Below are 13,858 nucleotides of genomic sequence, written 5' to 3'. Positions count from 1 at the left end.
TGATTCGTTTCCTACATAAATGAATCTGTTTCTAGGTTTCATCCCCTATACCATATATCCCTGTGTAATCTCTACAATGCCATTCTGTCTCAATTACTCCAACATGAAATAAACGTGATATAACAATTCACACAGTCTTTTGATTTACTGAATTGCCCCATGACTTTTTTCTATTAATGGAAATAACTTACTCTGGATATTGATGTATGATTTGCTCTTCTTTAAGCGTTTTCATTTTTCATATTACTTGTAAGATGACTTCAAAGCCTTAACAATACCATTAAATTCTTGCTATTTTTGCTGTTTTTCTTAATATATTTGTAACTGTGTTTTAAACTGTATTTGGAAGGCTCCTTTTAGGAAATTTTTATTGTGGTACTAATTACTTAATACAGTTTTAAAGGTTAACATCTACAGCCTTATAATTCTATATCTGCATGCACAGCCTCATGGTTAGCATCAAAACCCACTCCCTAGTTGCCTTCTCCTCCAGTAAACATCCATTATTCTCTTATCAAAAAATTTAGTGATTACATTTGGTTTTACTATTCACATGCCTTTTTAACATTCTACAGATGTTCGAAATTATACATTCTTTGCCTATTGCCATCTGACTATTTTGTTTAGCACAATAGTCGCAAGTTTCATCTACATTGTAAATGGCAAGATCCGAATTTTAGAACTAAGTAATTTTTCATTGTGTATATATTATGAAAAGCTGCCTATAAAATGCACATTTACGATACACATATATGCAGACATATACACATATACATGCACATCACATTTTGAAGGCCTCCCAAGCAGTGCTGAAGGGACTCAGGGACCTCATCTGGCAATTCTTGGTCAAGTGGGGCAGTGGTTCAATGCAGAGTCCCCAAGATATAATGCTACTTGAACCCTACATTGTCATGGAAATATCTAGGCCGCCCTTGGCAGGTCTCAGGAAGCTTTTTCGAGTCAAACCCAGTGGTGTTTGTGGGTATCCATTTGTTCATGGGCATGCATATGTGTGGAGGACCAGGTGGTACCAGGAATCAAACTGGGGTCTACTGCATGCAAGGCACGCACCTTATATATGCACCTGCCCTTTCTCTAGGGATCTATATACATTTATATACATTTTCTCTATGCACTCATCTATCAGTAAACACAAGTTGATTCCATTTCTTGGCTATTGCAAATTGTTACAACCAACAAGTAGGTATATATATATATATATATATATATATATAGATGGAATTTTTATTTTTTAAGAGAAATATCATAAATGTTTTGCTAGATCATGTAGTGTCTCAATCTTTTATTTTTTATTACTACCCATAATATTTTTCATAGTTATTAAAGAAGTTACACTCACACATGCTGTTCATAAGGTTTGGTGTTTATATCTTTGCTACCATTTATTATTTCTTTACTTCTTTGTAGCAATAATATCCTAGCTGTGTAAGCCATATCTTATTATGGTCTGGACTTGCATTTACAAAATGTTAAGGGATAATGATCTTTTCACACATCTCCTTGATTTATGACAGTCTTTGTGAAATGTCTATATAGATTCTCTGCTTATTTTTAAATCAAGTTGTTTAGGCTTTTGTTTCTTTTGTTTCTGTTGTTGAGCAATACAAGATGTTTATACTTTTTAGGATTTTGACCTCTTGCTAATGTATGATTTAAAATTTATCTCACATTCAGTAGGTTGCTGTTTTCCAGACATTAATTTCTCTGAATTTAGAGTATTTTTAGATAGATATGACCCTATGTGTTTATTTTGTTGTGGTTTCTCTAATCTTTGAGGTGGAATCACAAATATATCACTAAGATTGGAGTCTAGAAGCTTATTGCTGGTGCCGACAATGGGTAAGGTACTTGCCTTGCATGCAGCCAATATGGGTTTGATCCTTAGTACCACATATGGTCCTGTAAGCACCAGTGGGTCCCTGAGCACAGAACCAGGAGTTCTGCCTGAGCACAACCATGTGTTATTTCCAACAAAGAATAAGATAGAAAGCTTATTCACTGCTATATGTTCGAAATGAAAAAAGTGGGTTGAAAAGTTTACTATTATGCTATCTTAACGAGATCTAAATGACTTTTAAACGATTTTAGATGCTATCTTTTCAGTTTTGCCATATCTGTTTGTTTCTTTTTGTTTTAAATATTAAGATATCCATGACTTTAATGGCTATTTGAAAGTGGTGAAGTACGTTTTCAATTTGTCTAATTCATTTGACTTATTTTCTTTGGCCTTACCGGTATTTTTTATTCTTTTAAAATTTTCTATTAAAGTAATATTAATTAACAAATATTTGTAATATTGTATTGGTCAGATAGATAATACATCAGGTAAGGTGCTTGTCTTGTGCTGGACTGATCTGGATTCATTTCCAAGCACCAAAAGGGGTCCTCTTAGCCCACTAGGAGTGATCCTTTAGCGAAAAGCCAGGAATATTTCTTCAGCCCCAACACGTGTGACACTCCCCTGAAAAATGCACGCACACATATATGCTTGGAATATTATAAAGGTTTAAATGGACAAAGTTGCATATTTTCATTCATTAAGTGAATGACCAAAAGTCTGGTTTGTATCTATGACCATACATTTGACCCCTTTTATCAGAGTTTTCTCTCTTCTTCTCTCTCTTGTGATAACCATTATTTTGTTCTTTTAGTCTAAGGATTTGTTTTTGTTTTGTTTACTAATTTTGAATTTAAACTTTCTGCATCCTCAATTAACTGAATGACTCAAGCATCACAGTCAAGCAAATAGCATATCACGAGTCCTTTTCTGTGTAGTTCACATCCCTCTTTCTGTTTGTTTCTGTCTTTCAGGTTAGGGAAATACAGATGGACAATCCTATACTGTCAACACCCTCATACAGAAATAGTCTGTAACCTTGGATCACAGATCTGGTCAGTTTCAGGGTCACTCATCATAGATGACAATTTTGGATTTGAGAGAACATATGGGTAATTCACAATGCAAATTAATTTTAGATAGACACAGTATTTAAAATCAATTCAAGTCTGTGATTGTTATAAAGTACATCTTTATATGACTACGTGGTGTAAGAGAAAGCATGTGACCCTGTTCATATTCACACAGAGGATATAAGTGAAATTAAAGTCTTGCACACAATAAGACAATTTATAGCAGCTCACTGCTTTCAACATTACTACTTAAATTTTTCATCTCAAATTGTTTATAAAAAATCTGAAATTATTTGGGAAGGTAATATATTGGTGTCGTGATTTCCACAGTTTTTGAAATCCACATTAAAAATTATTCTTTGCTCTGAGTGGAATTATAAATTAAGCTCACTTGGATCATTAATAGCAGAAAATTGGAGCCCTTCACGATTTCATTTTTATAAAAGAGGAAGAAGTTGCAATCAGTCACACAGGCTCTGTTTTTTGGCCCACACACTCACCAGTAATTGACATAACATTAAATAGTTTCCATGGATTCATTAGAAATGATTCTAAATATATTAGTCTCTGAAATCAGAATTGAAAAATTAAAATAAATGTGAAATTGTTTTAGTTGAAAAGGGTTCTGAAATACGTTTTGCCATCACTAAAACCCATCTATACTTGCACACACATGCAAAATAGCACACGTATAAATGCAAGTATACATTTTTAAAATCTTAGTTGTTCGCAGTTCATTAGTTAAGTCCTATTTCCCAGCATTTGTGTGTCTCTGAATAGAAAAATAGTAATTATAGTTCAAGTGCTTTATTACATTGCACTTTATATTTTTGATATAAGATGAATTTTTAATATAGATATTACTTTAAATGTAATGTTCATAATAGTCCATACATATCATAAAAATATTCAAACTTTTAATACTTACTTTGCAACATGAATATTAAATTTTGATGCTGTACAAATAATAATTTTTCTAATCTTCATAATTATAAACCTTACCAATGAAAATCTATAATCTGATCATTTGTTTTTTCCATATGCACTGGTGAATATATTATTCAGTTTCATGAAATATTTCTTTCTTTAAAAATTATACTGTAATTTCACTTCGGCTCGTAAGCTATTGCTCTGTTGAACTTCAGCGTTAAATTTTTGGATTCTGTTGCTCCTCTGTGTTCCTCAACTTCCACATAAGAGCAAAGCATTCCAATCAGATTTTCTTCTCACCATTATACTGAAATCCACCAAGGTTCCTAAGAAGTTCTGTTTAAGTAGTGTAAACTTCCAGAAATTGTTTTTCTTCATTTCTTGGTGATGGTCAGTCTAACTGACATCTCCCTCCTTAAAACAATTTTATTTTAACTTGCATCATATTCTCCATTGCTCTTAATTCCATTTCTTTTGCCAATTAATTCTATTTACATTTCTGCTAAGTGTTAGTATTTTCAGGATCCAAATGTAAAGTACTATCTTTGTTTTTAGTCTATCCGGGTCTCTCTATTTTGTTTTGTACATACACTTAAGCAATAAAGAAATGTGAAGGTTAAGGGTGGTGACACCCATGCAGTTGAAATTTTGCATATTAACTCCATTGCAAACTCAACAACGGTCCTAGAGGATTTTAAATAGTCTGTTGATACCCAAACCTGGGCATGCTCCTGTCCTTTATAGATCACTATATGCATGGGGCTCACATCTACAGATTCAGCACCAACTTCCACCATTGGTTGAATATGGAGCTGTGGACAGAAAAAAAATCCATGTATGAGTGAACTAAAAGAGTTAAAACCTGTGCTCTTCAAGAACACACTCATGCCTCTACACCTGGGGATGGCTGGTTCCAGGACCCCATAGGATAACACAATGTGTGAATGTTTTTCACTCACATAAGAGCAAATTAAAAATAACCAGCGCTCATCTTGCTATATGTAATAAGTCCTCTATACATCATTGTGCATGTCATTGTGAATACATTGTGAATGTCATATAAATATTGCTTAGAGAATAATTATAAGAAAATGAAGTCATGTCTGTGTTCTGTATCAGTGCAAAGATAACTTTATTGCCTAGATTTGTTATTGCTTAACATTTGTAACAAGTGATTGCTTGAATCTGTGAATACTGTTTAGTAGATGAAAAGCTAATTGTATTAGATCAGCCTTCAAAGAAAACTTAAATTTCCTGTTTCTCTTGGCAAGACTCTACCAACTCTTTAAAACTCTCCTATATCTTTCAGGTTTACTAATATACTGACTCCTTCCCATATGAAGTATCCACCTCTATCTAAGCATTCATTATATTGTATTTTATTTGTGCCTTGTTTTCTTAACCCCTCCACACACTTTATTGAGTTTTCTATAATTTTGCACTGCATTTTTACCATCTTAGCATTTTCAGTGTCCACCAGCCCAGGTGTTTGGTAAGTGCTCATTGAGTACTAAATTAATTAATTATTTAAGTGATTAAGTCATAGCTTCTGTTTTTGAGCAAATTTGTTTGCATCAGTGAAGAATCCAGTCAAAATATCTTAACTAAGTTTCAGATATATTGCAAAGATTCATGAACATTTCACAGGGTATCATTTGTTACATAAGAAATAGTTGTTCTTGTCCCTGTCATCTTCACCACTTTATCGCTTCTCTCCAAGACATGCTTTCTCAGCTTAATTCTTAACAAATATGCATGATTAATCATGGATGCCCCAAATTGAAACCTTAATATATTAATCCACTTGACTCTTAAACTTGATTTTAAAGTGTGTACTAATGTCTGACTCAGTAACTGGGTATAAATTACAGTAATGGGAATTTGAGAGGTTGATGAGTATCTGTTGGTCAGTTATTCATTCCTACACATTAATACCTGGCCTAGTAGGACTGATATTGTTATGTAGTTCCTGGACCAGCCATTCTTTCTCACATGGTCTGGATATATTTCCTAAGGTTGTAGTATGGGTTAAATGGTCAGAACTGTCAGCTCTAATACAAGACGTAGCATATATTGCAAAAATTCTTTAGAATGTTTAGAGTCTTAAGTACTTTGAATAACCAGAGCTCTGTTTAATGTAGAATTTTTTGCACTACAGTTTTTATTCTGTCATGATACTTTGTGATTTCAATATCCCTATAAAATCTTCCCCAAAAGTCAGTATTTCTAGTTTTTTATTCCCCTCATTCCAACATATCCCATTCCATTTCATTAATACTTATCATCATACTAATTCATAGACAGACTCTACAGAGACCTGCAACCATGTCATAGCTTAATTTAAAGTACTCCTGTATCACACCACCACTATCTAAATTGCAAGCTCATTTTCTATAAAACTATCATTCAACCATCAAATACAGGTGGCGAGAGAGAGCCACAGGATTCATTTTTTTTCTTTTTGGGCACTCACTAACGTTTTAAATAGCAGCATAAGAAAACACCTAAACTAATTTTATCTCCTCACTGTTTCACAAAAGCTCTTGAATTAACTAGGCTGGTTAAAAACTAGGATTCAGCTAACTCCTGCCAGACCATGATATCCTACCAAACAGTGTCCCGTTCCTGGGATGTGCCCGGTGCATTGGGGACATTTCCCACACTCCCCAACCAGATATCCTCCAGCGGGCCATGCATTTTGCATTCACACTCACCATCCACTCTGGGAACAAAGGACTCGGCTCATGCTGAGGATCCTCTTCCGACTCGCAGTCGGACTGGAAAGGAATCAGGACCGTGGTGATTACACCATAGGCACCCCCTTCCTCTGATCAAGTCCCCTTTCTGATGGGCATGACACAATTCTTTTCCTACTCTTTTCCACAGCTCTAAATTGAACTTATCTCTACTTCTGGGTTCAAACCAATAACAATACTTATGTATTCTCTTAAGGTGGCTTCACACTACTTGCTCCTTCAAAGGCAGACCAGCTGCTTTTGTCAGAGAGTTCAAGATATCAAAATAAACCTCCCTCTGCTACATTACGGAACTGCCCATTACCCATCTCCCCTTTTTTCTCCAATTTGCTGAGAGGCTATGCAAGCTCTGTGCAACATTTTCCCTCTCCTTTCTTCCTTCAGGCCTGCACGTTGGGCGCCAGATGTTGCATGAATATTCGTTCAGTCAGAGGCACTGAAACAAGGAATGCGAAAGAAATTTATGTCATGGAGGGTCCAGGTTCTCTCAGAATCTGTGACAAAGGTATAGGGCCCTGAAATCTTCTTATACTAATCTTGGTACCTCTAAAAGGTGCAATACTATGATGTCATCAAAAGAAATTACAGCGCCTCTGGCTTTGAGTCCCTGGGTTTTGGGGGATTATAACAGATAAACGACCACACCTTCATCCTTCAGGTACTCCTGATTCATGTTCTGGGGAGCCACACCCAGCTGAGCACTAGTCCTGGCTCTGAGCTCAGGCATCTGTACCTCAGGATCACTTTGGGGTACTGTGATTGGATCCAGGTCTGCCTTGTGTCACCAGCCCCTTACCCCGTGTCATCTCTCCCTCCTTTATATTTAGGTACTGATTAGCATTGTGTAAGAACACAGGATACACATTTTTGAAATATTTAGAAAAATTGCCAAGGCGAGGTTATTTAATGGAGTGAAATGATGGTTTTTTTTAATATTTAAACATTTTTTGCCGCATTTTTTGGTCACACCCAGAAACCACTGTCACTGTCATCCCGTTGCTCATCAATTTGTTCAAGCGGGCACCAGTAACATCTCTCATTGAGAGACTTATTGTTACTGTTTTTGGCATATCCAATACGCATGGGTAGCTTGCCAGGCTCTGCTGCGCAGGCTCGATACTCTCGGTAGCTTGCCAGGCTCTCCGAGAGGGGCGGAGGAATCGAACTCGGGTCAGCCGCATGAAAGGCGAACACCCAACCGCTGTGCTATTGCTCCAGCCATACCCAGAAATACTCATAGATTAATTCTGGTGGTGCTCTGAGACCCTGTTAAACCTGCTTTAGGACAAGTGTCCTACCTGCAGTCTTATCTCTTTGGACCCTACTGGAAACAGTTTAAATGAATTTTACTGTGCTTTGAAAGACATTTGAAAGGATGGAAGGGGCCCCTTGAATCAAATGTCTGACAATGTTTGGAATAAGTGTCAGCTCCCCAAGCTCCCCACATCCCAGCAAGCCATTCCATTTACCTGTGATTATTCAAAAGGTTGATCACGTTCCTGGATCCCACCCGCCAGTTCAATAATATCAGACCAAAAAATAAGCATTGTATTTGGAATTGGCAAAGTTCCATCAATCTAGTAGTCACCAGAATGATAAAACGGATTCAGATCTGTTTAAGGGCCAAAAAAGGCTACAAAGTGACCAGTATGATTTGATGCCCGTTAGCCTCCCTTCTCAGGGATGGAATATTCTCTAGGTTTTTATATTTACATACATGTACTGTCACTGTCACTGTCATCCTGTTGCTCATCGATTTGCTCAAGCGGGCACCAGTAACATCTCCATTGTGAGACTTGTTGTTACTGTTTTTGGCATATTGAATATGCCATGGGTAGCTTGCCAGGCTCTGCCATGCGGGTGAGATACTCTTGGTAGCTTGGCGGGCTCTCCGAGAGAGGCGGAGGAATCAAACCTGGGTCGGCTGCATCGAAGGCAAACGCCCTACCGCTGTGCTATCGCTCCAGCCCATGTACATAAATATAAAAATATGTCTCTCTCGGAGAGCCCGCAATCTACCAAGAGTATCCCACCCACACGGAAGACCCTGGAAAGCTCCCGTTGGTGTATTCATTATGCCAAAAACAGTAACAAGTCTTCCATTGGAGACTTTACTGATGCTCACTCAAGAAAATTGATAAACAACGGAATGAGAGTGCTATCATTCAAAACCTAGTACAGATCCTATCATCTGATCAGCTTATTTACTTAATGGTTATATTGTCTTCCCTCCTTAAATCCATTCAAATTGCATATATAAAATGATGAATTAAATGTCTATTTCACAAACTACTTCTGTACTCCAGTTCTTGATGCAGTGTTCTAGGAACTTTGCAATTTTTTAACCAGTAAGAGCATTAGGAGAACCATTTTCTTCTAATGAAGTTATGCTGCGTGGGGTCTGGAACAACTCCTAGATTAACCTTCATCACCAGAAAGACCAGGCCATGATGAGGAGCTTGAATATTTCTATCCTACCTCCTACTCACAATAGAAGAGTGAAGGACATGCTAGAAATGTAGCAAATTGTCACGCATACATATGTCAGGAAATCCCCATAAAACACCAGTACCAGGAAACTGGAAGAACTTCCAAGGCAGCACATCATCCGCACTAGGACAATGAGTCCACTCAACTCCAACTGAAGCCACTATAGTCCATTCCCAGACATCATCCCATGCATCTCTTCCTTTTGATGTTTAAGTATATCATTCAACAATCCGGCTTAATGTATTAGTTTCAGTTCTTGGAGAAATAAAAATTTATGTATATAATCCATTTCTCCCTGTGTAATACATAAGCCAGTAGTGTTTTACACTCCCTCACGACTTCATTCATAAATTCTTTCACAAATGATTGCTAGTTATTTTTTTGTTTGTTTTTGGGTCACACCTGGCGATGCACAGGGGTTACTCCTGTCTCTGCACTCAGAATCACTCTTGGAGGTGCTCAGGGGACCATATGGTATGCTGGGAATCCAACCCGGGTTGGCCACTTGCAAGGCAAATGTCCTACCCGCTGTGCTATTGCTCCAGGCCCAGGACTGCTAGTTTTACTTCTTAAAATTACATTTTCTCTAGTCCTATTAAAGCATGTACTTTAACTCACTATTAATTTTTATCAACAATTTTATCAAAGAACAAATAAATCACATTACTTTTCTATTTAGTCTCACTTCTAGTTCAGCTTCCACAAATATGCCAAGTATACATGCAATTCAAATATACCGCTATTAGTCATTTTACTATGCATAAAATTAGTTCGTAGTATTCAATTTCCTGTTAAAAGAATTCAACCTCTTTCAAATGAACTGCAATTTTTTGAATGCTCATTTTTTTACAATTCACTTTCTACTTGTACAACACTGAAGTTTGGGGAACTATACTTACTGATATGACATCTTTTGGGGATCCAAAAGTATTATATTTTCTAATACTTGATATGTTTTCCCTCTTTTATTTCAATTTTTTTTTTGCTTTTTGGGTCACAACCCAGATATGCTCAGGGGTGACTCCTGGCTTTACACTCAGGAATTACTCCTGGCGGTGCTTGGGGGACCATATGGGATGCCGGGGATCGAACCCGGGTCGGCCGCATACAAGGCAAACGCCCTACCCGCTGTGCTATCGCTCCGGCCCCACCCCTCTTTTATTTCTTTAATTTTTTCTGAACAGAGTGCACTTTGTTCACCCTGGGATATCAGACAGAGAGAAGATATCATTTAGGGATACCTAGGTTCTCAGATTGACTTAATTCCACCAACACCATCCTCACCATCACATGAGTGAGAATTTGGGGGTTTTATTTTGCAACTAATTTGGTTTAAAAACTGTATCTATGTCCCAGAATGATAATATATAAGTATACATTTACTATATGTATTTTACCTTCTGTATATTTTGAGGGGTTCTTTCTTAATGGGATTCCAAACTATAGGTATAAAAGGGCAGAAGGAATGGAAGTCCACAACTTCATGAACCAGGCAGGACATAAATTTGTTAGAAATGTATAATTGGCAACTATATGGAGCCAAGAAAAACTATCAAAATATGTTACATCTGTTCCCACAATGCATGGCCATTTCACTTCAAATAAAAACTTGTATTTTTGGCAAATTAAACTGAGAACTTTATCTAATTTTACACTTGGGATATGTGTGTTAACTTCTCTGGCATTTACATATATTTTAATGAGATATGAGCTCCTAAGTATCAGATTTGTTAGGATTAAACAGATGTTAGAAATGAAAATTGCTCAATATTTATAGATACTCTTTTCAAAGTATATATCAAGATTTTAAATTGAAATATTCTTTGGTTCAACAATTCCAAGTCTAGAAATATGCTATAATGAAATAACATAATTCACATGCATACACAAGTGATTTTGGTGAAGAATTGTTTAAAAATGACAAATTAGAGATAGATTGTCAATAAATTATTATAGTAAGTTCATTAAATTTTGCGCAGCAAAGTCACTGAAAATAATGAGGAATATTTATGTTAACTGGCACAAAGACAACACATTATTATGGACTGAGAATAGCAGCATTAATAGGCTGTTTGAGCAATACATACCAACATGCATACACATGAATATAGAGCATGTACGACTAAATCTAACACCTGGAAAGACATTTTTAAATATATTAGAAGATTTTACTTCTATTATTTGGGGCTCCTGTATATGCTTTATATTTTGCCTTCCGGTATTTTTAATTTTTCAAAATTTCTGTGTATCTATTATTATAATTTGTTTAAAAATAACTACAAAATTTTTGTTTGGTTTTGTTTGAGGGCCAGAAGCAGCAGTGCTCAGGGCTTACTCCTGGCTATGTGCTCAGCAATAACTTCTGGCAGGACTTGGAGTAACCTATGGGATGCCAGGGATTGAAATTGGGATAGCCATAAGAAAGGAAAATCTTGGTATACTAAATTACCTCTCTGGCCCAAAAAGCTATCAAATTTTAATATTAAATTACTATAATACTACAGTATAGTGTCATAATCAAGAATAATTTAGTATTTCAATAGAATTGAAGGTTTTTTAAGCTTGATTTTAACTGTCTATATAGAGACCACATGTGTGTGTATACATACATACATATAAGTATATGTATACATATGTATGCACACACACACATATATATATCACTGTATCACTGTCATCCCATTGCTCATCAATTTGCTCTAGTGGGCACCAGTAACGTCTCCACTGTGAGACTTGTTGCTCTGCTATACAGGCAAGATGCCCTCGGTAGCTTGCCAGGCTCTCCTAGAGGGGCAGAGGAATCAAACCGGGTCGGTGAGTGCAAACACTAAGGGTGAAATATGTGTGTGTGGAGAGAGAGAGAGAGAAAGCATATATCATGGCAGGAATTGAACCCAGATTGGCTGCATGAAAGACAAGTTTCTTGACCTCTACTATCTCTCCTGCTCCAGAAAATATATATATATATATATATATATATATATATATATATATATATAACTTGGATTTAGCAAAGCAAATTTAAAAACAAATGAAGAGATTCAGACTGAGAAATTAGTTCTAGATGGCAAAAAGGAAGAATGTGTGGTTAGTTCATTCTATGATGATGACAGATCTACAACTGAATGTGGAATAATGTACATGCAGATAGAGTTGAAACACAGATGAATGTTTTCCACAAAAAAGGAGAAACTTATACCATGCTTTTCTGGGGAAGAAATCTCACCATAGCAGAAATGAAATGCAATAAAGAAAAGATAAATAAGATGTGAAACTTTTCCCTAAGAATTGGGGAGGATGGCACTACTACTCAGCACTTTAAACCTATGATCCAAATAGTGAAAGTGAGACCCTAAACTTCTCCTTTGAAATCCAGGGGAAAATAAGTACACAAGAGACAATAGAAACTAAGAATCAGCTTTAAGTAGGTCCATGGACAGACTGACTTACACTAGGTCCAAAAGCAGTAAAAATAAGCAGTGTCAGGGGGCTGGAGCGATAGCTCAGCGGTAGGGCTTTTGCCTTGCACGTGGCCAACCCAGGTTCAAATCCCAGCATCCCATATGGTCCCCTGAGCACCGCCAGGGGTGATTCCTGAGTGCATGAGACAGGAGTAACCCTGTGCATCGCCGGGTGTCACCCAAAAGCAAAAGAAAAAAATAGTTAAAAAAAAAATAAGCCTGTGTCAGGCAGGCATGAAGGGATACCAGATTCCACATAGACATTTACCTGGGAGGAAAAAGGAATTATGGAATAAACCACGGTGTCCAACCGTTATAATAACAGTACTAATGAGCGCTCGCCATGCAAATAGTCAAATCTAGCTGGGGCATCTAGCCTTCCAGGAAAAGATTCAGGGTCTGCTTGTTATCAAGCAAATCAATCATACTCCCCTTCAGCACCACAAGAAAGAAAGAAAGAAAGAAAGAAAGAAAGAAAGAAAGAAAGAAAGAAAGAAAGAAAGAAAGAAAGAAAGAAAGAAAGAAAGAAAGAAAGAAAGAAAGAAAGAAAGAAAGAAAGTGTAGATTAACATAGCCTCAGGTAGTTTAGGTTCATTGGGTTACTCCCAGTACAGTGCTCTTATTCCTCTTTGTTTATTTGTAGCTTCTTTCTTAGTGTTCTGTTGACTTGTAAATAATGTTTTTCTCTTCTCCTTGAGTCCTTTGCATAGTTTATTCAGAGCAAGTCCTTTTTGTATGGACACAGGAAGACTTAACAAATGTTATCTTTTGTAACCTGGGAGTCATTTGACTCTACATGATATTTTCCTCCAGGGCATCTGTTCTCTTGACCTAACGCCTCAGCTGCCCTTACTTCCTAGCATCCCCAAAGCAGGGTCCCGACAACATGAGACGAGAAGGACCCAGGGCAAGCGGTGAGTTGTGTGCTACCCTGGCATCGAGATGGGCCTGGCCAAAGTGCCTAATGCTTAACTATAAGTTAAGAGCTTGATTATGGACAAATGTTGTCATGATCCAAACAGTGATAACTAGATTTGGACCATGCTACAGTGAGGAATGATTAATCTGGCCTGAGTGCTGTGGTCTGAGCCTGTGGCAAAATGTTGCCAGGAGAGCTGCCTTGCACAGCTCAATGTATCTCTTGCCATGTCCATACAAAAAATAACTAGTATTAAGATGTTAATAAGTGTCTGGGACTAAGGAAAAGAAAAAACCTTAAGAGTCAGGAAGGGCTTTGGAATGCCCTGCCCTCAGAAAGGGCTTTTTTATGTTGATTTTGCTACCTGGCTG

The sequence above is a fragment of the Sorex araneus genome, chromosome X (genome assembly GCF_027595985.1).
Source record: "Sorex araneus isolate mSorAra2 chromosome X, mSorAra2.pri, whole genome shotgun sequence".
Classification (NCBI taxonomy): domain Eukaryota; kingdom Metazoa; phylum Chordata; class Mammalia; order Eulipotyphla; family Soricidae; genus Sorex; species Sorex araneus.
The sequence above is the reverse complement of the archived record's forward strand: the minus strand, read 5'-3'. Positions refer to the sequence as shown.